The following is a 26,001-nucleotide window of genomic DNA, read 5'->3' as shown; positions in this document are numbered from 1 at the left end:
TGGAGAAGGAAATGGCAACCCACTCCAATATTCTTGCCTGGAGAATCCCAGGGATGGGGGAGCCTGGTGGGCTGCCGTCTTTGGGGTCGCACAGAGTCGGACACGACTGAAGCGACTTAGCAGCAGCAGCAGCAGTATTATCATGATACTGTCTCTTAAAATTTTAAATCAGACTAACACCTGGATGTTTAAAAAATGAATAAGGAAAAGCAAGTTTAATGTTCTTTATCTCAAATGATTCTGATCTAAGAACAAACGTAATCTAATAGATTTTCTGAGTGTTAAAAAAAGCTCAACTATAGTCTAGAACTTGTATAGTTCAAGAATTATTTTCTACATATGTTCTTTTAGATTTGTAATATTCCATAATGTATTTCAGAGAAGTTACAACAGTAAAATCTAAATGTAATTGAAATGGGATGCTTCATGTTGCTAGTAAGGCAGAAAGAAAACCCACTGTTACCATACTTACCATATATAGAACACAAGGAATAAATCTAGAACTAAAACTGAGATCACATTTCCTTCAAAGTTTTATGGGGTGAGGGAACTTCCCTGGTGATCCAATGGTTAAGACTCCACCTTCCAAAGGGGAGTCTTCCAAGGGGACTTGGGTTCAATCCCTGGTCTGGGTGCTGAGATCCCACATGTCTTGTGGCCAAAAAGCAAAAATACAAAACAGAAGCAATGTTGTAATAAATTCAATAAAGACTTTAAAATATGGTCTGCATCAAAAATATTAAAAAAATAAAAGGTTTACAGTGGGTAACATTTATTTTTGTTGTTGTCATATTAGTTGTTCAGTCTTGTCTGACTATTTGCAACCCCATAAACTGTAGCTCTCCAGGCTCCTCTGTCGATGGGATTATCTGGGCAAGGATACTGGAGTGGATTGCCATTTCCATCTCCAGGAGATCTTCTGGACCCAAGGGTTGAACCCAGATCTCTTACATTGCAGGCAGGTTCTTTACCGTCTGAGCCACCAAGGAAGCCCACGTTACATTTATATATATAAATTACTATTATATGGTCACTGTCTTCGACATTGCCAATGCTCTATTTTTCTGTACCATTGGCAACCAAGACTAATCACACACATGTGATATGGCCTCCAAGAGAAGTCTGTGGTTCTCACCAAGAGATGTCTAAACTCTTCTGCCATTTGCCACCAGTTATGGGTCAGGACATAGGATGTGCAATGTTTTCACCATATAGGTGACATCTGGTTGATTCACAACTCAGAACTCCAGTCTGAGAGTCCAGGTGTAGAGTTATAATCTGCCAGCAGGAGTGACTGATAAACCACTGAAAATATTTATGTAGTTGTATCTTTGATATGTTAGGAATTTCTTAATATTTTATAAGTGGAAAAGGACACTATATGAATATAATGATTAACTTTTTAAAAAATAAAATTTATGTGTGTAAATATACATATAAGATCCATTCTAATTTATGAAAAAACTTTTTTTCTGAAGGAATTTTGGGTAACATTTTTTTCCTATAAAATTAACTACCTCACATATTTTTTCCTATAATCTTTTAAAATTTGAGTATGAGTTCATTTAATAATTTGAAAATCTAATTGTAATAGTTTAGAAACAACTTTGAAATAACTTTTCCCTGGAAGTTACAAGTTAATTATATGTCAAATAATCTTTTCAAGAAGTCATGAATGATCTCTTCCTAGGAATGATAAATAGTGTGTATTTCATAAAAGTTGAAGTAGATTATCACTATGCACTCTTTCAATTAACTTAAGTTTATATCCAGTGTATGGTGTCTGGAAAGAAAAATTTTCTTCTGCCCTTCCCAGTTCTTCTGATTGGTCTAATAATTGAATTGACATGAGACATTAACAAGAGGAAATCAAATTTGAATTCACATGAAAGGGTCCTCCATAGGATGAAGCCTTGAGATTTTCCAGGTGGTTGAGTTGGTAAGACTCCATGCTCCTAGTGCAGGGGGGTCCGAGTTCAATTCCTGGTGAGGTAACTAGATCCCACACACTACAATTAACAGTCCACATACTGCAAACAAAAGATACTGTGTGCTGCAAGTAAGATCTAGCACAACCAAATACATAAATAAATACTAAAAAAAAAAAAAAAAGAATATGAAGTCCTCAGGAGAATCAGACAACTGACTTCACAACCAGTAGCTAATAGAGATTTCAAAGTGGAAGGAAGACCTTCCCCAGGGGAAAGGAAGAGCCAAAGTTTGGTCAACACTTCCTTTGGAGAAACAAAGTTTTCTTGGGTGACAGCTGTCTTCCTGGTGAACAATCCCTATCTAAATAATAATAATAATTATTATTATTACTATGACCATGCTATAATTATTAAATAGACAATATTACTCACAAAAATGCTTAGAGAATAGACAATGGTTGATTTATTATATTCAGCGGTGGACTGTAGTTCATAGGTTTGCAAAGAGTCAGACACAACTCAGTGTCTGAACAACAACAAGTATATCATGGTTAAGGTGGCTACTTCTGAGGTTTCCTTATGTGCATATCAGTGAGCCGCATAAGATCACATCAGTTCAGCTCAGTCGCTCAGTCATGTCCGACTCTTTGCGACCCCATGGACTGCATCACATCAGGCTTCCCTGTCCATCAGCAACTCCCAGAGCTTACTCAAACTCATGTCCATTGAGTCGGTGATGCCATCCAACCATCTCATTCTCTGTCGTCGCCTTCTCCTCCTACCCTCAATCTTTCCCAGCATCAGGGTTTTTTCAAATGAGTTAGTTCTTCGCATCAGGCGGCCAAAGTTATTGGAGTTTCAGCTTCAGCATCAGTCCTTCAAATGAATATTCAGGACTGATTTCCATTAGGATGGACTAGTTGGATCTCCTTGCAGTCCAAGCGACTCTCAAGAGTCTTCTCCAACACCACAGTTCAAAAGCATCAATTCTTCAGTCCTCAGCTTTCTTTATAGTCCAAATCTTACACCCATACCATAGCTTTCACTAGACAGAGTGTTGTTGGCAAAGTAATGTCTCTGCTTTTAATATGCTGTCTAGGTTGGTCATAGCTTTTCTTCCAAGGAGCAAGAGTCTTTTAATTTCATGGCTCTAGTCACCATCTGCAGTGATTTTGGAGCCCCAAAAAATAAAGTCTCTCACCCTTTCTATTATTTCCCCATCTATTTGCCTTGAAGTGAAGGGACCAGATGCCATGATCTTAGTTTTCTGAATGTTGAGTTTTAAGCCAACTTTTTCACTCTTCTCTTTCACTTTCATCAAGAGCTTCTTTAGTTCTTCTTTGCTTTCTGCCATAAGGGTGGTCTCATCTGCATATCTGAGGTTATTGATTTTTTTCCTGGCAATCTTGATTCCAGCTCATGCTTCATCCAGTGTGGCATTTTGCATGATGTACTCTGCATATAAGTTAAATAAGCAGGGTGACAATACATGGTCTTAATGTACTCCTTTCTCAATTTGGAACCAGTCTGTTGTTCCATGTCCAGTTCTAACTGTTGCTTCCTGACCTGCATACAGGTTTCTCAGGAGGCAGGTCAGGTGGTCTGGTATTCCCCTCTCTTGAAGAATTTTCCACAGTTTATTGTGATCCACACAGTCAAAGGCTTTGGCATAGTCAATAAAGCAGAAATAGATGTTTTTCTGGAACTTGCTTGTTTTTCCTATGATCCAAAAGATGTTGGCAATTTGATCTCTGGTTCCTCTGCCTTTTCTAAATCCAACTTGTATATCTGGAAGTTCATGATTCATCTACTGTTGAAGCCTGGCTTGGAGAATTTTGAGCATTACTTTACTAGCATGTGAGATTAATGCAATTGTGTGGTAGTTTGAACATTCTTTGGCATTGCCTTTCTTTGGGATTGGAATGAAAACTGACCTTTTCCTGTCCTGTGCCCACTGTTGAGTTTTCCAAATGTGAGGGCATATTGAGTGCAGCACTTTCACAGCATCAACTTTTAGGATTTGAAATAGCTCGGCTGGAATTCCATCACCTCCATTAGCTTTGTTTATAGTGATGCTTTCTAAGGCCCACTTGACTTCACATTCCAGGATGCCTGGCTCTAGGTAAGTGATCACACCATCGTGATTATCTGAGTCATGAAGATCTTTTTTGTACAGTTCTTCTGTGTATTCTTGCCCCCTCTTCTTAATATCTTCTCTCTTGTTATATCCATACCATTTCTGTCCTTTATTGTGCCCATCTTTGCTTGAAATGTTTCCTTGGTATCTCTAATTTTGTTGAAGAGATCTCTAGTCTTTCCCATTCTATTGTTTTCCTCTGTTTCTTTGCTTTGATCACTGAGGAAAGCTTTCTTATCTCTCTTTGCTCTTCTTTGGAATTCTGCTTTCAAATGGGTATATATTTCCTTTTCTCCTTTATCTTTTGCTTCTGTTCTCTCAGCTATTTGTAAGGGCTCCTCAGACAGCCACAGATCACATCAGCTACTGAAAGAAAAAAAGAAAAAAAGCAGTCAGCAAGAGTGTATCAACTAAACGTTAGCTGGAGAATAATTTCCTGTTATATGTAAGTTAAAGTCATATGTTACATATGTTATGCAAGAGTTATGTTTATCAACTAAATGTTAACTAGGGTGTGAATAAGGGGGTAACTACTTTCTATATAAGCTTAAGTTTTTGGTTTTTTTTTTTTTAATAGTTTTACAGTTGTCTGTGGTAAGCAAGATGAGCAATTAGCCAGCAGAAAAATATACATTAAAAAATGGAGACATTTTAAAAATTGAAAAGACCAACCCCTTTCTTTTCACTTACTTGTAAGAACATTTTTAAAAACCCAAATTATAAGTATTTGTTAAGTCTACTCATCTTCCTTATGTAGTGGTAGCCTAAATGACATTTTAACAAATATCAAACCTTAAAACTAATTTTAGAAAAATGTTAGTTATAATGAAAAAAGTATAGACTAAGGAGACAGACAAATTTTGGTTCAAATTCTGGCTCAACTAACTACTATCTGGGTGACTTTAAACTGCTTTTATATAAGTTTTCCTAGTCTCGGTTTCCTAAGCTAAAATTTGGGCATAATATTACTTTCCTCACAAGGCTATTTTAAGAACTTAATTAATAGCTATTATTAAGGGACAAAAACAGATTCTTAAATCTTGAAAAATTGAAAATCAATTTTAAATTTTATTTTTTGATAGTGTTTCATATTTACTGTTAACCACTTTAAAAATCTTTTTAAAATCCATTAAACCAAGATCCATTTATTACAATTTCTAAAATCTTCAGGTAATATTCCCTATAAATTTGGCATATATATTTCATTATATACTTCCTATATGTTGATTGTCATAGGAAAAATCCTTTTTTTCATAGTACTTATAGCAGTAAGAGATAAATTACCTTTTGAAAGCTATATAGCTTGCTAAACTCGGTTTGTGATAAGCAACTATCAACTTGTTATTTCTATTGTAGCAAATAATTTTGGTCCACTAAACTCCATTTTAAAGCTTCAAATGGATTAATCTTGGCTTTTCATGTGATAGTTATATATTTAGATATTTAATCATCAAAGAGTATAATTGTACAATATTGAGAAATATAGAACAAAATAGAATTATTGGAGGACAATTGCTCAACAATATTGTTTTGGTCTCTGCCACACATCATCATGAATCAGCCACAGGTATACATATATTCCCCTCTCTCCTGAACCCCTCTCCCACCTCACACCCCATGCCAACCCTCTAGATTTTCACAGAACACTGGGTTGAGCTTCCTGTTTTACACAGCAAATTCTCACTTGCTATCTATTTTACATATGGTAATGTATACATTTCCATGCTATTCTCATAATTCCACCCACTCTCTCCTTACCTCACTGTGTCTACAGGGAAGACACGCCCCAAGGGAAGGGAAGAGCAAAAGTTTGGTCAACACGTTCTGTGGAGAAAAAAAGTTACCTTAGATGACAGCTGTCTTCCTGGTGTAGGCTCCCTATCTAAATTATTTTAAAGCTATTATGGGGAGGTTAAAAACAAAAATGTTATGAGTTTTCTGTTTAAGTCACTCAGCCATGTCCAACTCTTTTGGACCCCATGGACTGTACAGTCCATGGAATTCTCCAGGCCAGGATGCTGAAGTGGGTATACTTTCCCTTCTCCAGAGGATCTTCCTAATCCAGGGATCTAACCCAGGTCTCCCACATTCCAGGCAGATTCTTTACTAGCTGAGCCACAAGGGAAGCCCAAGAATACTGGTATGGGTAACCTATCCCTTTTCGAGTGGATCTTCCCAATTCAGGAATCAAACTGGGGTCTCCAGCATTGCAGGTGGATTCTTTACCAACTGGGCTATCAGGGAAGTCCTTCTTAAAAATAATCAACCTAAAATAATTATCATGCCAAGCAACCGCATTTGGTGTTTCAAACTTTGCACCTGTACAACACCTATAGAAAAACAAAATCATATTTATATATTTAGTACAACCAGAACATGATTAGCTAAAGCTGAAATTATTGATAAAGCCATTTACCTTCCTCTGACTCCACACCCTAAAATTCATTTGTATTCGTGTTGCTGTTCAATCACTAAGTCATGTCTGACTCTTTGCGACCCTGTGGACTGCAACACTCCAGGCTTCACTGCCCTTCACTGTCTCCTGAAGTGTTCTCAGATTCACGTCCATTGAGTTGGTGATGCTTTCTAACCATCTTATCTTCTGCTGCCCCCTTCTCCTTTTGCCTTCAGTCTTTTCCAGCATCAGTGTCTTTTCCAATGAGCTGGCTGTTCACCATCAGGTGGCCAAAGTATTGGAACTTTGGCTTTAGTATCAGTGCTTCCAATTAACATTCAGGTTTATTTCCTTTAAAATTAACTGCTTTGACTTCCTTGCAGTCCAAGGGACTCTCAAGAGTCTTCTCCAGCACCACAATTTGAAAGCATTTGATGCTCAGCTGACTTTATTGTCCAACTTTCACATTTGCAAATGACTACTAGAAAAACCAAAGCTTTGACTATGTGGACCATTGCTGGCCAAGTGATGTCTCTGTTTTTGAATACACTATCTAGATTTGTCCCAAATTTTCTTCCAAGGAGCAAGTGTCTTTTAATGTCATGACTGAAGTCACCATGTGCAGTGATTTTGGAGACCAAGGAAGTAAAATCTATGCCTGCTTCCACTTTTTCACCTTCTAACTGCTGTGTAAAGAAGGGAAGCGAAAAGCAAGGGAGAAAAGGAAAGATATACACATTTGAATGCAGAGTTCAAAAGAATAGCCAAGAGAGATAAGAAAGACTTCCTCAGCTATCAATGCAAAGAAATAGAGGAAAACAATAGAATGGGAAAGACTAGAGATCTCTTCAAGAAAATTAAAGATACCAAGGGAACATTTTATACCAAGATGGGCTCAATAAAAGACAGAAATGGTAGGGACCTAACCGAAGCAGAAGATAATAAGAAGAGGTGGCAAGAATACACAGAAGAACTGTACAAAAAAAATCTTCATGACCCAGATAATCATTATGGTGTGATCACTCACCTAGACCCAGATATCCTGGAATGTGAAGTCAAGTGGGCCTTAGAAAGCATCACTACGAACAAAGCTAGTGGAGGTGATGGAATGCCAGCTGAGCTATTTTGAATTCTAAAGATGCTGCTGTGAAAGTGCTGCACTCAATATGCTAGCAAATTTGGAAAACTCAGCAGTAGCCACAGGACAGGAAAAGGTCAATTTCATTCCAATCCCAAAGAAAGGCAATGCCAAAGAATGCTCAAACCACTGCACAAATGCACTCATCTCACATGCTAGTAAAGTAATGCTTAAAATTCTCCAAGTCAGTCTTCAGCAATACATGAAACGTTAACTTCCATATGTTCAAGCTGGTTTTAGAAAAGGCAGAGGAACCAGAGATCAAGTAGCCAACATCTGCTGGATCATCAAAAAAGCAAGAGAGTTCCAGAAAAAAATCTATTTCTGCTTTATTGACTATGCCAAAGCCTTTGACTGTGTGGATCACTATAAAATGTGGAAAATTCTGAAAGAGATGGGAATACCAGACCACCTGACCTGCCTCTTGAGAAATCTGTATGCAGGTCAGGAAGCAACAGTTAGAACTGGCCATGAAACAACAGACTGGTTCCAAATAGGAGAAGGAGTATGACAAGGCTGTATATTGTCACCCTACTTATTTAAATTATATGCAGAGTAAATCATGAGAATCGCTGGACTGGAGGAAGCACAAGGTGGAATCAAGATTGCCGGGAGAAATATCAATAACCTCAGATATGCAGATGATACCACCCTTATGGCAGAAAGTGAAGAAGAACTAAAGAACCTCCTGATGAAAATGAAAGAGGAGAGTGAAAAAGTTGGCTTAAAACTCAACTTTCTGAAAACTAAGATCATGGCATCTGGTCCCATCACTTCATGGCAAATAGATGGGGAACCAGTGGAAACAGTGGCTGACTTTGTTTTTGGGGACTCCGAAATCACTGCAGATGGTGATTGCAACCATGAAATTAAAAGACATTTGCTCCTTGGAATGAAAGTTATGACCAACCTAGACAGCATATTAAAAAGCAGAGACATTACTTTGCCAACAAAGGTCCGTCTAGTCAAGGCTGTGGTTTTTCCTGTGGTCATGTATGGATGTTAAGAGTCGGATTATAAAGAAAACTGAGCATGGAAGAATTGATGCTTTTGAACTGTGGTGTTGGAGAAGACTCTTGAGAGTCCCTTGGACTGCAAGGAGATCCAACCAGTCCATCCTAAAGGAGATCAGTCCTGAGTGTTAACTGGAGGGACTGATGCTGAAACTGAAACTCCAATACTTTGGCCACCTGATGCAAAGATCTGACTCGTTGGAAAAGACCCTGATGCTGGGAAAGATTGATGGCAGGAGGAGAAGGGGATGATAGAGGATGAGATGGTTGGATAGCATCACGGACTCAATGGACATGGGTTTGGGTGGACTCCGGAATTTGGTGATGGACAGGAAGACCTGGCGTGCTGAGGTTCATGGGGTCACAAAGAGTTGGACAAGACTAAGCGACTGAACTGAACTTAACTGCCAAGAAGTGTTGGGGCCAGATGCCATGATCTTAGTTCTTTGAATGGTGACTTTCAAGCCAACTGTTTCGCTATCCTTATTCACCCTCATCAAGAGGCTGTTTAGTTCCTCTTCAGTTTCTATCACCGGAATGGTTTCATCTGCTTATCTGAGGTAGTCGATAACTCTCCTGACAATCTTGATTCTAGCTTGTGCTTTGTCCACTGGCATTACATGTGATGTACTCTGCATAGAAGTTAAATAAGTGGGGTGATGATATACAGCCTTGAGGTACTCCTTTCCCTGTTTTGAACCAGTCTGTTTTGCCATGTCCAGGTAGTGCTAATCATAAGCAACCCACCTGCCAATGCAGGGGAGATATAAGGGACACAATCTTGATCTCTGGGTCAGGAGGATCCCCTGGAGAAGGGAATGGCAACCTACTCCAGTATTCTTGCATGGAGAATCTCAAGGACAGAGGACCCCCAAGGACTACAGTCTATAAGGTCACACAGAGTCAGACATGACTGAAGTGACTTAGCATGTACGCATGTTGTTCTATGTCCATTTCTAAATATTGCTTCTTGACCTGCATGCAGGTTTCTCAGGAGGCAGGTAAGGTGGTCTGGTATTCCCATCTCTTTAAGAATTTTCCACAACTTGTTTTGATCCACACAATCAATGTGGTTTTCTGTGGATGGCACAGGCTTTAGCATAGTCAGTGGAGGAAAAGTAGATGCTTTTCTGGAATTCCCTTGCTTTCTCCATGATCTAGCAAATGCTGTCAATTTGATTTCTGGTTCCTATGCCTTTTCTAGACCCTGCTTGTGCATCTGGAAGTTCTCATTTGCATTAGGTTGTTTAAAGTAGGAACAAGTCCTTTCATTTAATTGTTTCTGCCCATGTTATCAGTCATTTATATATTTAGTTACTAATCAAAAGTTAGAATTTAGCTTCATGAAGTCACAGAATGTTTTCTCCTTACTGTTTTGTTCACTCTAGTACCTACAGGGCTTCCCATGTAACACTGTTAAAGAATCCGCCTGCCAAAGCAGGAGATGCAGAAGCAAGAAACGCAGATTCGATCCCTGGGTCAGGAAGATCCCCTGCAGGAGGAAATGGAAACACACTCCAGTATTCTTGCCTGAGAAACCCCATGGACAGAGGAGCCTGGTGGGCTATAGTCCATGGGGTTGCCAAAAGACTGAGAACGCACGTCCTAGGATCTAGAATGTACCTGGTACAGAATGAGTACTCAATAACTATTTGTTAAAGAATGAATAACATTTGATAATGAAGATGAGTTTATCAGATATAAAACAAGGTATTTGATAGTATTTCAGTTATTTCTACCACATTTTTTTATATCTTGCTTACAATTAAAATTTATCAAGAACTTGTTGATTTTCAATTATATTTGCCATAGAACTGCCTGACACTTAGCGTTTGAACAGTGTTCTGATTTAATATCAGAACATTAAACATCATTCATATTTAATATAAGCTTCCAAATTCTACATGAAAGCACAATATTTTTTAAACTACTTGGTTTGGTAAAATGCCAGGTTTGACAGCAGTGAGGATGTGATCAGTGGTTTTCACACTCCTAGATTAGAAAGCCAAGAAAAAAAATGAGGAAATCAGTGATGTTATGATAAACTGCAACTTAATGACTATGGCTGAGTCACATCATAAAACTGTCATTTGGTCCAGGAAAGAGAAAGTCCTCCATTGCTTCTAATTTTCTCTGAGCCCTGTTTTGTGGTAGGAAACCCTGTGACAACCTTCTGTTAATAGCCAGGTCATGTCAAATGTCTCTGTCTTATTTTCAAAAGTTTTTTTCTTGAGAAATATTTGTATCAACCTTTCTTTAGTGAATACACACAAAAATTTGAACATTTTAAATAAAAATGAAAATCTTTTAACATATTAATCATAATTCAAATGCATGTCAAGTTTCTGGGGGCAAAGAATTCTTGTTATTTCCATTTTCATGTGTCATGGACTGAAATTTGTCCTCCAAAATTTGTATGCTGAAATCCTAACCCCCAAGGTGACTTCCCAAGTGGTGCCAATGAAGGAGAAACTGGAGATGTTGGTTCTATCCCATGATCAGGAAGATTTCTTGGGAAAAGGATTGGCAACCCACTCCAGTACTCTTGTCAGGGGAATCCCATGGACAGAGGAGCCTGGTGGGCTACAGTCCATGGGGTGGCAAAGAGTCAGACAGGACAGCATGCTCACAGGTAGTGTGCCTATATTTAGAGACAGTGTAGGGCCCTGATCTGATATGCTTGCCACCCTGACAGAAAGTGGGAAAGACATCACAGATCTCTTTCTTCACACAAAGAAGAGGCCACGTGAGGATATGGAAAAAAAGCAGCCGTCTTCTCACCAAGGAGAGAGCTCATCAGAAACCAACCCTGCAGGCACCTTGATCTCAGCCTTCAGCCTCCAGAACTGTAAGAACTTTCTTTCTGTTTTTTGAAGTCACCCAGGCTGTAGTATGCTAACAGCCCTAACAGTAATACTATGGAAGGTACATTTGAGTCAATAATACTCTCTTGCTCTTTTTATCATTCTAGTATAATTGTACCATTCAAGCATGTATTATCTATCAGACTTTTCTTTATCTTCAAACAACACCAACCATAGGTGTCGACAACCCTCAAACCAAAATTTTTGGAGAGCTTTATTCAAAGGGTGAAGTGTGAGGACTCAGAGGGTGTTAAATTTTCTGGGTGTGGGCATGCTCCCTTCAGCAAGGCTTTGCACTAAATGTGACTCAGAGTGGAGGTCCCTGAGCTAAGAGTATGTTTCCAAATGGTAGGAGGCATCATGTGTCAGATAAGCTGTTGTTTGTGCCAAAGCTGCAGTCATTCTAGCTGGGTAGAAACAAGTGTTACAAATAAAAGGGAGAAACCCTTTCAGGACAACAGACAAATCAGTGCTAACTCCTGCTCATTCACAGAGTCAAACATTTTCAAACTGAGGGACCAAAAGCTCTACAACAGGAACCGTGAAACTCACATAGCGATGGTGAAAAACTCACAGCTAGAAGGACCTGTTTTCTCCAGTGGAATAAAAATCCTGTAATTTAGCTTTGTAGTCACTGTAGAAAAGGGAGTCAGAAAAGGGTGACCAGGGAAAGTCTAAGGGGAGGACATGGTTTTAGGCATTCTGTCACAGACAAAGAATCCTTTAATCTAGAACATATGCAAAGGTTCCATCAACATGATTTAAATAATCCTGAAATAAATCAGGTAGCTAAAGGACCAGTTCTGCTGTACATAAATGCTTCAGCAATGGAGAACAGTACTCTCTGGAAAGCACACACATTTCTCATTGCTAAGAGAGGTTGATTGCATGAGATCTAGAATTCCACTGAGAGAGGACATCACACAGTTATAAACCAAACACCCACTGGAATTTAATTTTCACTTATGTAGGACATAGTTATCCTCCCAGCTAGTTTTCTTATGTCTGTATTGCATCTATATTGTGATAGATGACATATACAGAGATGTATACCCCCAAAAAATCTTGTAGGGAAGTATACACTCACCAACTTACTTCAGAGAAAACATTAGCATAATCATCCAGCAGCTTAAAAAAATATTACAGAGTTGCACTGGAAGTGCCCCCTTACTTCCCTCTGATCACAGTTTGTTACTTTTTTACCCTAAAAGAAAACTCCATTCTGGTTTCCATGCTAATAACTTTCTTGCTGATTTTTACAACCTGTTTTCTTAAAGGTGTGTCCCTAAAAGCTAAAGTTAATAGAATTACATGATATGGATGATTTTATGGTTGTTTTTTCAGTTCAGTATTACATTTTAGAGAATCATGCACTTTGTTCTATGCATGTGTGCAAGTATCTTCTGATGGGTCTGAGTGAGTTTTCTGGATCATAAAATAAGAGTATCGCTGCATACAGAAAATATAAACTGCCAAACCGTTGACCACAATGGTCAGACTAAGCTACTTACACAGCAGAACTGTAGGTGATCTCTCTTGTACCACTCCTCCTCTCTTTCAGCAGTGGTGCTTAGCAGGTAGTAGCATTGCTTCCTGGATTTAGTTTTCATTTTCTTAATATTGAGACTGAACATCTCTTTTTGACTAATGTAACCAAGCCAAGGCACTGAAAAGCCAAACTTAGCAGTGGGAGTTTACAACAAAGCAAGGATTTATTGCAGGTGCCAAGCAAGGGGCTAGAAAATCAACCTCAGATCCACGCCCCTTGATATTTGAGATTTTGTTGTTATTTTATGTTGTTTTGTGTTTTTTTAAGGGGAAGAACAAATAGGCTGAGCTAATAATTATCTTGTGACATTTCTTAATCCTGGCATCCGTAGTGACAATATCTTTGGTTCATGGTTCTCTGGCTAGGTGGTCCATAGCTGGGAGGTCTGTGAGCTTATCTCACCCTGGAGAAACAACCTGAGTTTGTATGATAGTGGTGATGTCTGTAATAGTGATTTTTAGTACTTTAGTGATGTTGTTGACAATAATTTTAACATCTCACAGGTGGTTGAGGGTTCACTGAGCACAGAATTGAGGTTAGAGGGAACCAGAAAGAGAATAAAGTTTGGAATACAGGGATGAATCATAAACTTAAACTTGGTAGGGGAACTGGGTTTTAGGGACTTAGTTTCACTAATTAGGTCACAAACATTTCCATTTGGAAATTATCTGTCATGAAGAGCCTGCACAAGTCTCTTAAGTGTTTTTCCTTTGGGTAGTTGGTTTAGAGGAATTCTTCATAAATTATTTCCTTAGATGACTCTTGGCTTGACTTTTCTTCACTGACATCTTTTGATAAATACAAATTCTTATTTTTAATATAGTGTAACTAATCATATTTTCCTTTCAGTTCAATTCAGTCACTCAGTCATGTCTGATTCTTTGCAACCCCATGGACTGTAACAACTAGGCTTCCCTGTCCATCACCAACTCCAGGAGTTCACTCAAACTCATATCCATTGAGTTGGTGATGCCATCCAACCATCTCATCCTCTGTTGACCCATTCACCTCCCGCCTTCAATCTCTCCCTGCATCAGGGTCTTTTCCAGTGAGTCAGTTCTTCACATCAGGTGGACAAAGTATTGGAGTTTCACCTTCAGCATCAGTCCTTCCGATGAATATTCAGGACTGATTTCCTTTAAGATAGACTGGTTGGATCTCCTTCCAAGGGACTCTCAAGAGTCTTCTCCAATACCACAATTCAAAAGCATCAATTCTTCGGTGCTCAGCTTTCTTTATAATCCAACTCTCACATCCATACATGACTACTGGAAAAAACATAGCTTTGACTAGATGGACCTTCGTTGGCAAAGTAATGTCTCTGCTGTTTAATATGCTGTCTAGGTTGGTCATAGCTTTTCTTCCAAGGAGCAAGTGTCTTTTAATTTCATGGCTGTGGTCAACATCTGCAGTGATTTTGGAGCCCCCCAAAATAAAGTCAGCCACTGTTTCACTGTTTCCCCATCTATTTGCCATGAAGTGATGGGACTGGATGCCGTGATCATAGTTTTCTGAATATTGAGTTTATGGTTGGTAAATTTGTATCTGGGTTAAAAAATATTTTCTGGTCAAATAGTGAAAAATGTCTTCTATATTTTATTTTAAAAGCTTTGTCTATTTTTTTTTTCAATATTAGATCTATTTTGTTGTTGCTGTTCAGTCACTCAGTCATGTTTGACTCTTTGTGACCCCATGGACTACAGCACACCAGGCTTCCCTGTCTTTCACTGTCTCCTGAAATTTGCTCAAACTCATGTCCATTGAGTTGGTAATGCCATCCAACCATTTCCTCTTAAGCCAGCCCCTTCTCCTCCTCCTCCCAATCTTTCCCAGCATCAGAATCTTTTCCTATGAGTCAGCTCTTCACAGCAGGTGGCGAAAGTATTGGAGGTTCAGCTTTAGTATCAGTTCCTTTAACGAATACTCAGGATTGATTTATTTTAATTTTGACTGATTTGATCTCCTTGCTGTCCAAAGGACTCTCAAGAGTCTTCCCCAAGATCACAGTTCAAAAGCATCAATTCTTCAGTGCTCAGCCTTCTTTATGATCCATTTCTCACATCTGTGCATGACTACTGGAAAAACCATAGCTTTGACTATGCTGACCTTTGTTGAGGAATAATGTATCTGCTTTTTAATATACTGTCTAGATTTGTCATAGCTTTTCCTCCAAAAGCAAACATAATAATTAGATCTATATTCATCTAGATGTACGTTTTTGTGAATGTTGATGTGAGTCAAAGTTACTTATTTGGTTTTTTTATTATTTCTTTGTGTATAAAGGGTAAGGAGTATCGAAATGTCAAGACAACTGACAACTTTGAACAGCTATCCTTCGTCACTGCTGGGCAATACTGCCTGGGTTTCTATAAATATCTGTGTAGTTGGGACTCTGTTTCATTTCTTCTCTCATAGCAGTCCCAGTGCCAGGACCCACTGCCTATATTATGCAAGTTTTAAAGTAACTCTCATTATCATTTATAGACAATCCTCCCTCTTATTCTTCCAGAATGCTTTGTCTGCTCTTCTCCTTTGTATTTCCACAATTATATTAAAATCACCATGTCTACTGCCACTCGAAACAAAATTTTTGCTAGTAATGTGATTGGAATTGTTGTTCTTGCAGAGATCAGTTCACTAAGATTTGACATCTCTAAATATTAAGTATTTCAATCAGTGATTATGGTGTATTGTGTATCTTCACATTCATTTCCCTCAATTATGAAAGGTATAGTTTTGCTGTATTTCTGTATGTTATACTGTTTAGAAATGTAACCGATTTTTCTAAGTAACCTTTTTTTTAATCTTTCCATTGTTGATCATTACTTTCTTCAGGATTTTGGAATCTATGTATACTGAGAGATTTGATTGTCACTTGCTTCCCTGGTGGCTCAGAGGGTAAAGCGTCTGCCTGCAGTGCAGGAGACCCGGATTCGATCCCTGGGTAGGGAATATCCCCTGGAGAAGGAAATGGCAACCCACCCCAGTATTCTTGCCTGGAGAATTCCATGGATGGAGGAGCCTGGTAGGCTACAGTCCAGGGGGTTGCAAAGAGTCAGACATGATGAGCAACTTCACTTTCTTTCACTTTCTCCTTAGAACTGTAAGAGATTTTTATACCAAAGTTTTGCTTGTCTTATGAAATGGATGATTAAGTGTTTCCACTTTATATATTCTCTTGAAATAAGTGTAACATAGGCAATATGTTTTTCTTAGATGTATGATGAGATTTGCTAAGGAAAAACAAATACCATATATTAATGCATGTATTTAGAATCTAGAAAGATGGTACTGATGACCCTATTTGCAGGGCTGCAGTGGAGATGCAGACATAGAGAATGGACTTTTGGACGTGGTGGGGGAAGTAGAGAATGGGATAAATGGAGGGAGTAGCATGAAAATATATAGCTTCCCTGGTGGCTCAGATGGTAAAGCGTCTGTCTGCAATGCAGGAGACCCGGGTTCGATCCCTGGGTTGGGAAGATCCCCTGGAGAAGGAAATGGCAGCCCACTCCAGTATTCTTGCTGGAAAATCCCATGGACGGCAGAGCCTGGTAGGCTACTGTCCATGGGGTCACAAAGAGTTGGACACGACTGAGCAACTTCACTTTCACCATGTGTAAAATAGATAATCCTTGGGAATTTGCTGTATGACTGAAGGAATTCAAACCAGGACTCTATGAACACCTAGAGGAGTAGAATAGTGTAGGAGGTGGGAGAGAGGTTCAAGAGGGAGGGGACATATATATAAAACTATGGCTGACTTATGTTGATCTATAGCAGGAATGAACACAATATTGTAAAGAAATTACCCTCCAATTAAAAATAAGTTAATTAAAAAAATTTGCTGGTGAAGTCACGTGAAACCAAAATTAAGGGAAGGCTTGCAACTATGAAATTTAATATTTTTAACAACTATAAGGTGTGTAATTTTTCTCATTTTGCTCTGAATGTTCATAGGATGTGTTTCCTTAGGCATTTGAGCATTGCCTCTAACTTTTTGAATTTACTACCTTAAAATTGTTGATAAATGTCCTTATTTTATCAGTTAAATATCTGTAGACACTGTATTTAATTTCCCATTCTTATCAGTGAGGTTTATTGTTTGTGTACTTTTTTGTTTCTGCTGTTCAGTTTCGTCGAGAATTTATTGAATTTATGGAATACTTTCAAGAATCAACTTTAGGCTTTGTTGGTCTTCTTGACTTCATATTTATTTTTCATTTTATTTATTCTCTTATCTTTTTCATTTCCTTCAATCTTTTGTCTTTGTGAATGAATAGGTTTGGTCTGATATAAAAGGATTATTCTGCAAGTCTGCCTCATGTCAGATATCTTAAACAGAATCAGGTTTCTCTCACCTACACTTTTGTTGAAATAAGATATTTACCTTCATTTTGTTTTAACCCTTTTTGTTTTGTGTTGAGGTATAGCTGATTAACAATGTTGTGATAGTTTCTGATGAACAGTGAAGGGAATCAACCATACATATATGTGTATCCAGTGTTCCACAAACCCTCCTCCTATCCAGGCTGCCACAAACATTGAGCAGAGTCCCCTGTGCTATATGTTAGCAGCACATTGTTTTATGGCAGATACCAACATAACATTGTAAAATTAAAAAATATATATATATATACATACATATATATATGTATGTATATATATATATACATACATATATATATGTATATATATGTGTATATATACACATATATATATATATATATACACATATATATATATACTTGAAGAAAGTAGGGAAAACCGCTAGACCATTCAGGAATGACCTAAATTGAATCCCTTATGATTATCCAGTGGAAGTGACAAATAGATTCAAGGGATTAGATATGACAGACAGAGTCCTGAAGAACTATGTATGGAGGTTGGTGACATTGTACCGGAGGCAGGGATCAAGACCATCCCCAAGGAAAAGAAATGCAAAAAGGCAAAATGGTTGTCTGAGGAGGCCTTACAAATAGCTGTGAATAGAAGAGAAGTGAAAGGCAAAGGATAAAAGGAAAGATACACCCATTTGAAAACAGAGTTCAAAAGAATTGCAAGGAGAGATAAGAAAGCCTTCCTCAGCAATCAGTGCAAAGAAATAGAGGAAAACAATACAATGGGAAAGACTAGAGATCTCTTCAAGAAAATTAGAGATACCAAGGGAACATTTCATGCAAAGATGGCCTCAATAAAGGATAGAAATGGTATGGACCTAACAGCAGAAGATATTAAGAAGAGGTGGCAAGAATACACAGAAGAACTGTACAAAAAAGATCTTAATGACACAGATAATCACAATGGTGTGATCACTCACTTAGAGCCAGATATCCTGGAATGTGAAGTCAAGTGGGCCTTAGGAAGTATCACTACGAACAAAACTAGTGGAGGTGATCGAATTCCAGATAAGCTATTTCAAATCCTAAAAGATGATGCTGTGAAAGTGCTGTACTCAATTTTCAAGCAAATTTGGAAAACTCAGCAGTGACCACAGGACTGGAAAATGTCAGTTTTCATCCCAATCTCAAAGAAAGGCAATGCCAACGAATGCTCAAACGACCACACAGTTGCACTCATCTCACATGCTAGTAAAGTAATGTTCAAAGTTCTCCAAACCAGGCTTCAACAGTATGTGAACCATGAACTTCCAGATGTTCAAGCTGCATTTAGAAAAGGCAGGGGAACTGGAGATCAAATTGCCAACATCTGCTGGATCATCAAAAAATCAAGAGAGTTCCAGAAAAACATCTATTTCTGTTTTATTGACTATGCCAAAGCCTTTTACTGTGTGGACCACAACAAACTGTGGAAAATTCTTCAAGAGAGGGGAATACCAGACCATCTGAACTGCCTCCTGAGGTCAAGAAGCAACAGTTAGAACTGGACATGGAACAACAGATTGGTTCCAAATCGGGAAAGGAATACATCAAAGCTATATATTGTCACCCTGCTTATTTAGCTTACATGCAGAGTACATCATGAGAAATGCTGGGCTGGATGAAGCACAAGCTGGAATCAAGATTACGGGAGAAAAATCAATAACCTCAGATATGCAGATGAGACCACACTTATGGCAGAAATTGAAGAAGAACTGAAGAACCTCTTGATGAAAGTGAAAGAGGAGAGTGAAAAAGTTGGCTTAAAATTCAACATTCAGTAAACTAAGATCATGGCATCTGGTCCCATCACTTCATGGAAAATATATGGGGAAATAATGGAAAGAGTGAGAGACTTTATTTTTCTGGGCTCCAAAATCACTGCAGGTGGTGACTGGAGCCATGAAATTAAGACACTTGCTCCTTGGAAGAAAAGCTGTGACAAACCTAGACAGCATATTAAAAAGCAGAGGCGTATTTTGCCAACAGCGGTCCATCTAGTCAAGGCTATGTTTTTTCCAGTAGTTATGTATGGATATGAGAGTTGGACTATAAAGAAAGCTTAGCGCAGAAGAATTGACGCTTTTGAACTGTGGTATTGGAGAAGACTCTTGAGAGTCCCTTGACTGCAAGGAGATCCAACCAGTCCATCCTAAAGGAGATCAGTCCTGAATATTCATTGGAAGGATTGGCCACCTGCTGTGAAGAACTGACTCATTTGGAAAACCCTGATGCTGGGAAAGATTGAAGGCAGTAGGATAAGGGGATGACAGAATGAGATGATTGGATGGCATCACCGACTCAATGGACATGAGTTTGAGTAAACTCCAGGATTTGGCAATGGACAGGGACTCCTGGCATGCTGCAGTCCATGGGGTAGGAAAGATTCAGACAAGAGTGAGCCACTGAACTGACTGGTATACTTAAATATCTTCATTTTTGAAGATTTTTTACTGTGCTGGATAATCTAACTTGGCAGTTGTTTTACTAGTTTCTACTTTTTTATGCCAAGAAATCAACACTCATTATTGCTGTTGCCCCTCTGAATGTACTTCTCTCATTCCTCCACCCCCTCCCAGGAATTTCTCTGTGTTTCAGTCTTGTTGCACTGGCCCCATCAGTGACCTCCTTCTCTCTTCCTTTCTTGGAGCTCCAAGAAGCTCCTTGATGCCTTTCCTAGTCTGGAAAACTCTCAGGCACCATGTCTTCAAACACAACTTCTCTCTCCTCTTCCTGTAGCATGTGACTAGATGTTTGTGGTCCTCTCTGCCCTGTGCCATGTGCCCTGGTTTCCACTCCCCTCCTGTTATCTCTGTAATTTCATGTGGATGTTTTCTACTGAAAATAATAAACCTTTCAATCATTGTGGTAGGAGTGAGCCCCACCTGCAGCCAAAGGTCCATGCCTTGATCCTTGGAACCTATGAATAATTTGCATGATGTGGCAAGTGGGTTTTGCAGATGGAAATAAAGTCAATGATCTTAACATAAGAAGTTTATCCTGGATTATCTGATGGGCCATCTCATCACTCAAGCTCTTCAAAGCAGAAAACTTCTCTGGCTCACAAGGGAGGGATTAGACAGAGAGAGAAGCTGCTGCAGAGGAAGTTGAGGGATTTGAAATATGTAAAGGATTTGACTTGCTGTTGCTGGTAGCTCAGGGCAGCAGCCCTATGATAGCAGCAAGGGCTGGGGTTCTCAGTCCTGCAACCCCAAGGCTTGGAATCTGACCAACAACCTGAAGGAGTTTGGAGGTGAGTTCAACATCCCCAGAGCTTTCACAAGAGAACACAGCCCAACCACAGCTTGACTTTGGTCTTGGAGACTAAGCAGAATACCACTTTGGGTCATGACACATCGAGACCTTGAAATAGAAAATGGCAATCCACTCCAGTATTCTTGCCTGAAAATTTCCATGGACAGAGGAGCCTGGTGGGCTACAGTCCATGGGGCTGCCAAGAGTCAGACATGATTGAGCACACACGTATGTGTGTATACATATATCCAAACCTTTCATCTACATGACTGGCTCCAAGATTATAAGTGGGTGCTATATTAAAGCCACAAAATTGGTGGTGATTTGTTATTCAGCAGTGAAGAATGAATACATATGTATTTGTTGTTGTTATTTAGTGCCTAACTCACGTCTAATTCTTTGCCCACCCACACACTGTAGCCTGCCAGGCTTCTCTCTCCATGGAATTCTCCAGGCAAGAATATTGGAGTGGCTTGCCATTTCCTTCTCCAGGGGATCTTCACAGACCAGGGCTTAAACCCATCCTGGTCACTTTCGTTGGCAGGAGGATTCTTTACCACTAAGCCACCAGGAAGCCCGATACATATGTATAGTCTGCCATTAAATCCATACAGTGTTCCTAGTATCAATGACCGTCTGCTTCCCTGTGTGTAAATTTCTGTTATCTGTCATTTCTGCTCCTTCTGTTTAATGTTGTTTTACTCCTTATTTGCACTTTTGTTTGTTTAGTTTGTAAGACGCTGTATTTGCAAAATTATTCTAGAAATAATTTGATTTTACATTTAGATAAAATGATTTTGTCATCTTCTAGAGATTTTCTTTTGCTTGCAACCTTTGCTCCTAGGATTCTCTTCATCCTGTGCATCCAGTTCCTTTCAGGAACTGTGCATATTTGTACCTAAAACACAGTACCTGTGAACATTTGTGTAATTTCTTGTTTTACACACATCTGAGGGGTGCTTCAAGCCACACATTCTCAGGCAGGCTCTGGAGACCTGGCTTTATACCTCTGTCCAGATCAATAATTTTTCACTACCTTGTTAAGCCTCTAATGCATACTAGCATACCTTTCTTATATTTTATACAGAATTTTTGGCTTTTGGAAGCAAAATATCATTCCTAAGTATAAGCTTTACTTTAAACTTTGAAAGCAAAAGGGTCTCTATCTTCCCAACTGTTTACTTTTGAATCCTACATTTAATATAAGACTGGTAAATAAATATACTTATGTGTTATTTGATATATCAAAGTGAGTCTTTGTGAGCTTTGACTATGGATTCAAAACTACTGTGGTTCAAATTTCTGATTCTGGTGTTAGTATGTGACTTTGAGAAATTCGCCTAACTTATCTCTTCTTTAAGTATCTCCTTTGTAAAATACAGATCATAGTGATACTTCTTTCATAGGGTAATGAGAATGGAATGAGTTAACGTGGGTATAATAATGCATAGTATGCAACTAATAAGAATTTAATTAAAATTATCTCTAAGCTTTATTAGGCAACGTTTCTAGTGAGAAGAAAGTTAGGTTTCACAGCTGCCAATTTGCCCATGTTTCCTGTTTACAAACAGCTTGTTAAAATTTTTATTATTTGTGTATTTTTGGCTGTCCTGGGTCTTCGTTGCTGCACGTAGGCTCTCTCTAGATATGGTGAGCAGGGGCTCCTCTGGTTGTGGTGCGCAGGCTTCTCATTCAATGGCTTCTCTTGCTGTGGAGCACAGGCTCCAGGGCGTGCAGACCTCATTGTTGGCAGGTGGATTCTTACCCACTGCACCACTAGGGAGCTCCCTATAAACAGCTTCTTACCCAGCGCTGATGTTTTCCAGCGTCAGAACTCTCTCCTTCTCCACTCTAACAGGAAAGTAAAAAGTCTAATGAATCTGTCCTCTAGCATACAGTTTGCCTAGAGGGTGACTCGGAGCAGTCATAGGATTTGCATTTTTCTTGCCATTGATTAACTTATTTGTGAGCATGGAGTGCAGTTCTGACCAATAAGTGAGTGCAAGTTTGTGAAAAGCTTCTTGGGAATGAAGGACACCAAAAGGAGCTGCCCCAGTTCTGCTGCTGTAGGAAGCACCTAACCGAGGTGCTTGGGAATCTTTCAAGAGGCTAAACTGCCTGCAGAGCACAGCAGAACAGAGATGTAGGGGACCAGAGGCTCTGGTGACATCTCGGTGCCACTGAATCCAGCAGCTTTGTAGCCACACTCTGTCCTGGTTGTGTGAGAAAATATGGTATGCTTATACCAAGTTAACCTGAGGTGCAGCCAAACTGTGTTACCTGGTGCAGTCAGCATCCTCAGTTCTTTCTTTTGTCTGAACACCCTGTTCATCCATCCCCTTTGGTACCTTGAAGGGTGCATTGGCCAGGTTTCTGTTTAGGAAGCATGCTAAAACTGGGGGCAAGAGCAATGGAGGGTAAATTTCTCTTTACTTGCAGAATGCTAATGGGTTGCCATTTCCTTTTCCAGGTGATCTTCATGACCCAGGGGTCAAACCTGGGTTTCCTGTGTCTCCTGCATTGGCAAGCAGATTTTTTACCCTTTGAGCCATCGGGGAAGCCCAACCTTTATATGAAAACAGGGATCTATGTCTGTTGATATCAGATGATCAGCGTTCACATAATTGTTCCCCGAATGTTGTTCAACTGCTAATTCATATCCAACTCTTTGCAACCACATGGACTACAACACGCCAGGCGTCCCTGTCCTCCACTAGTTCCTGGAGTTTGCACAAATTCATGTCCATTGAGTCAATGATGCTCTCTGATTATTCATGGAATACTTGAAAACAATTATTCCCTTTCTCTCAGACTGTCTTGTGCTGGACTAACTTCAATTTCTTTCATCTTTGTTCATAAATCATTCTTCCCTTAATCTGTCTTTTCATTGGACACCTTCTATTTCCTTCCACATTCATCTTAAAATGTGAGCATCAGAAAAAAACAGAGAAACAAAAGAAGAGTCAAAATTTCTGGCCAATTTCACAGCAGCCCTAGTTTGAGGAGGGAAGACAGAGTTGCACTGCCCGTTTTCCTTCTGTGTGGAGGAGGAAGCAGTCATCGGGATCTCTCTGAATTAAAGCATCTGTTTATTTACCTGTGACTGAGAGTGACCAGAAATGAGTTTCAGGGGAGCCTTTTAATCATGAGGTTATTCAGTGAATGGACTTTAAGACAGAGCAGTGGAATGAATGAAGAACCTCTGTGATGTGAGGCTGATGATCAGTGGTGAAATGGCTGTAGGTCCCTTTTCAAATGTAGGCAGAATATAAATCTTTGCTATCAGAATAGTGGGTGATGTCAAAAAAATCAAAGCAATCATTTGCTTATTTTACCGTATCTGGGGAAAATAAGAGATTACAATTTCATTTAATAGTTATCTGAAAAGATTTCCCTTCCCTGAGTTGCCATAATATTGTCATTCTCATGTGGAATATGTTAGTTATTTTATCTCTGATAAGGACATAACTTATTACTATGTGTCTTCTTTCATATGGTTACAACTCCCAGTGGACAGTGATAAACTGTGTTTATTAAGATTGGAGAAATAAGTCTGGAGGGCTTTATTTAATATATATTTTATCAGATGCATATTTGATTATCAGTTTTTCTATGTGCATGATAATGATGTAAGGGTAATTTATATGCATATAATTGAGCAGTCAAAGGCAAGACAAAATTTATCCAAATATAACTAAGACTGCATTCAAAATTGATTTAAATGGAAATATTTTCATTTTGTAAAGTAATGAACCAAGTTACTAAAAAATACTTAGTATAAAGTAATACCTTCATAATAGTCAAGTAACATTCTAGAAAGACAACTTGCAGAGTAGGGCCCCTGATCATTTTATGTTTTTGATGTGGATGCATTTGATAGTGAAGCCAAGTGACCAGTCTCACAATAATCAAAATAGTGATTAATGATAAAAAACAATATATGTATCTATAGTTGCATAAACTAAAATACAAAATTATGAATGCAGCTGTGTTTATTGAAATAAGTGTCAAAGCATAAATGTGTGGTATAGAAGCACATGTAAATTTTAATAATGCATTGCCCAGTGAGGGCTTCCCAGGTGGCGCTTGTAAATAACCTGCCAGCCAATGCAGGAGACATGAGACAGGGGTTCCTTCCCTGGGTTGGAAAGATCCCCTGGAGGATGGCATGGTGACCCATTCTATATCATTGCCCAGAGAATCCCATGGACAGAGGAGCCCGGCAGGCTACAGTTCATGTGGTTGCCAAAAGTCAGACATGACTGAAGTGACTTAGCATACACAGCACAGTGAGGTATAGCCACGGTTTGGATCATTTTAAGCTAGTGGTAAAGGTAAAAAATACTTGAGATATTTGCAATAATTCAAAACCTTTATGAAAGTATCTGTGATTTATATTGGTGACAAAGTTACAGATGTTCATAATAGTACTGTGATGCGTTGCCTGGATTCATTAAGAGAGAAATAAAAATTTTCAATTAGATATTAGTGAAAATAAAGGCATAGTTTCTTATCTACATTCCTGGGTCCACTATTTCTGTCTGTGAACATTTGGGGACCCATAATTTCCATAATTAGATTCCCTGGGATGAATCAAGGCTGTTGGCAAACTCTGGACTGTCCCAGCTGGAAATCCTGGCTTTCTCAGTTAATAATTATGAAACCTTCTACCATCCTGAACCTAATTTTATAATCTAAAAAGTAGATGCCATAATATTTGTTTTTCAGTTATACTGTAGCTGGGCTGTCTCATAGTAATGCAAAATATATGCTCTTTAAACACTGTGAGACTTCTTAGATTATAAAAGTATATTAATAGATTTTTTTATTTTTAAATGCATAGCTAGTTTAACCAATATATTTTGAATCTTGGTGGATATCTGCATGTGTGTATACAAGTGTGTGTGTGTGTTACTTAGTTGTCTCCAACTCTTATATGACCCTATGGACTGCAGCCTGCCAGGTTCCTCCATCCATGGAATTTGCCAGGCAAGAATACTGGACAGGGTTACCATTCCCTTCTCGAGGAGACATTCCTGACACAGGGATTGAACCCAGGTCTCCCACATTGCAGGCAGATTCTTTACCATCTGAGCCACCGGAAAAGCCCAGTATACAAGTGTATTTAAGTTAGAAAGCAAAAGTTGCTTAGTTGTGTCCAACTCTTTGTGACCCCAAGGACTATACAGTCCATGGAATTCTCCAGGCCAGAATACTGGAGTGGGTAGCCTTTCCCTTCTCCAGGGGATCTTCCCAACCCAGGGATTGAACCCAGGTCTCCCACATTTCAGGCAGATTCTTTACCAGTTAAGCCACAAGGGAAGCCCAAGAATACTGGAG

General features: G+C 39.0%; 1 protein-coding gene across 1 annotated transcript in view; it reads right to left on the bottom strand.

Moving 5' to 3' along the window:
- Nucleotides 1-2,374: 2,374 nt before the first annotated feature.
- Nucleotides 2,375-26,001, bottom strand: part of LOC145515988 (uncharacterized) — a 148,810-nt gene continuing 125,183 nt past the window's right edge. The window contains exons 8-9 of the mRNA XM_081517313.1: nt 5,827-5,892; nt 2,375-4,434 (exon numbers count right to left, since the gene is read on the bottom strand). The gene's annotated coding sequence lies outside the window, so the exon portion shown is untranslated. The remainder of the gene's footprint in view (nt 4,435-5,826; nt 5,893-26,001) is intronic.

The sequence above is a fragment of the Giraffa tippelskirchi genome, chromosome 1 (assembly GCF_054371585.1).
Source record: "Giraffa tippelskirchi isolate mGirTip1 chromosome 1, T2T-mGirTip1v1.2.pri, whole genome shotgun sequence".
NCBI lineage: Eukaryota > Metazoa > Chordata > Mammalia > Artiodactyla > Giraffidae > Giraffa > Giraffa tippelskirchi.
Note: the sequence above shows the minus strand (reverse complement) of the source record. Positions and strands in the feature narration are given on the sequence as shown.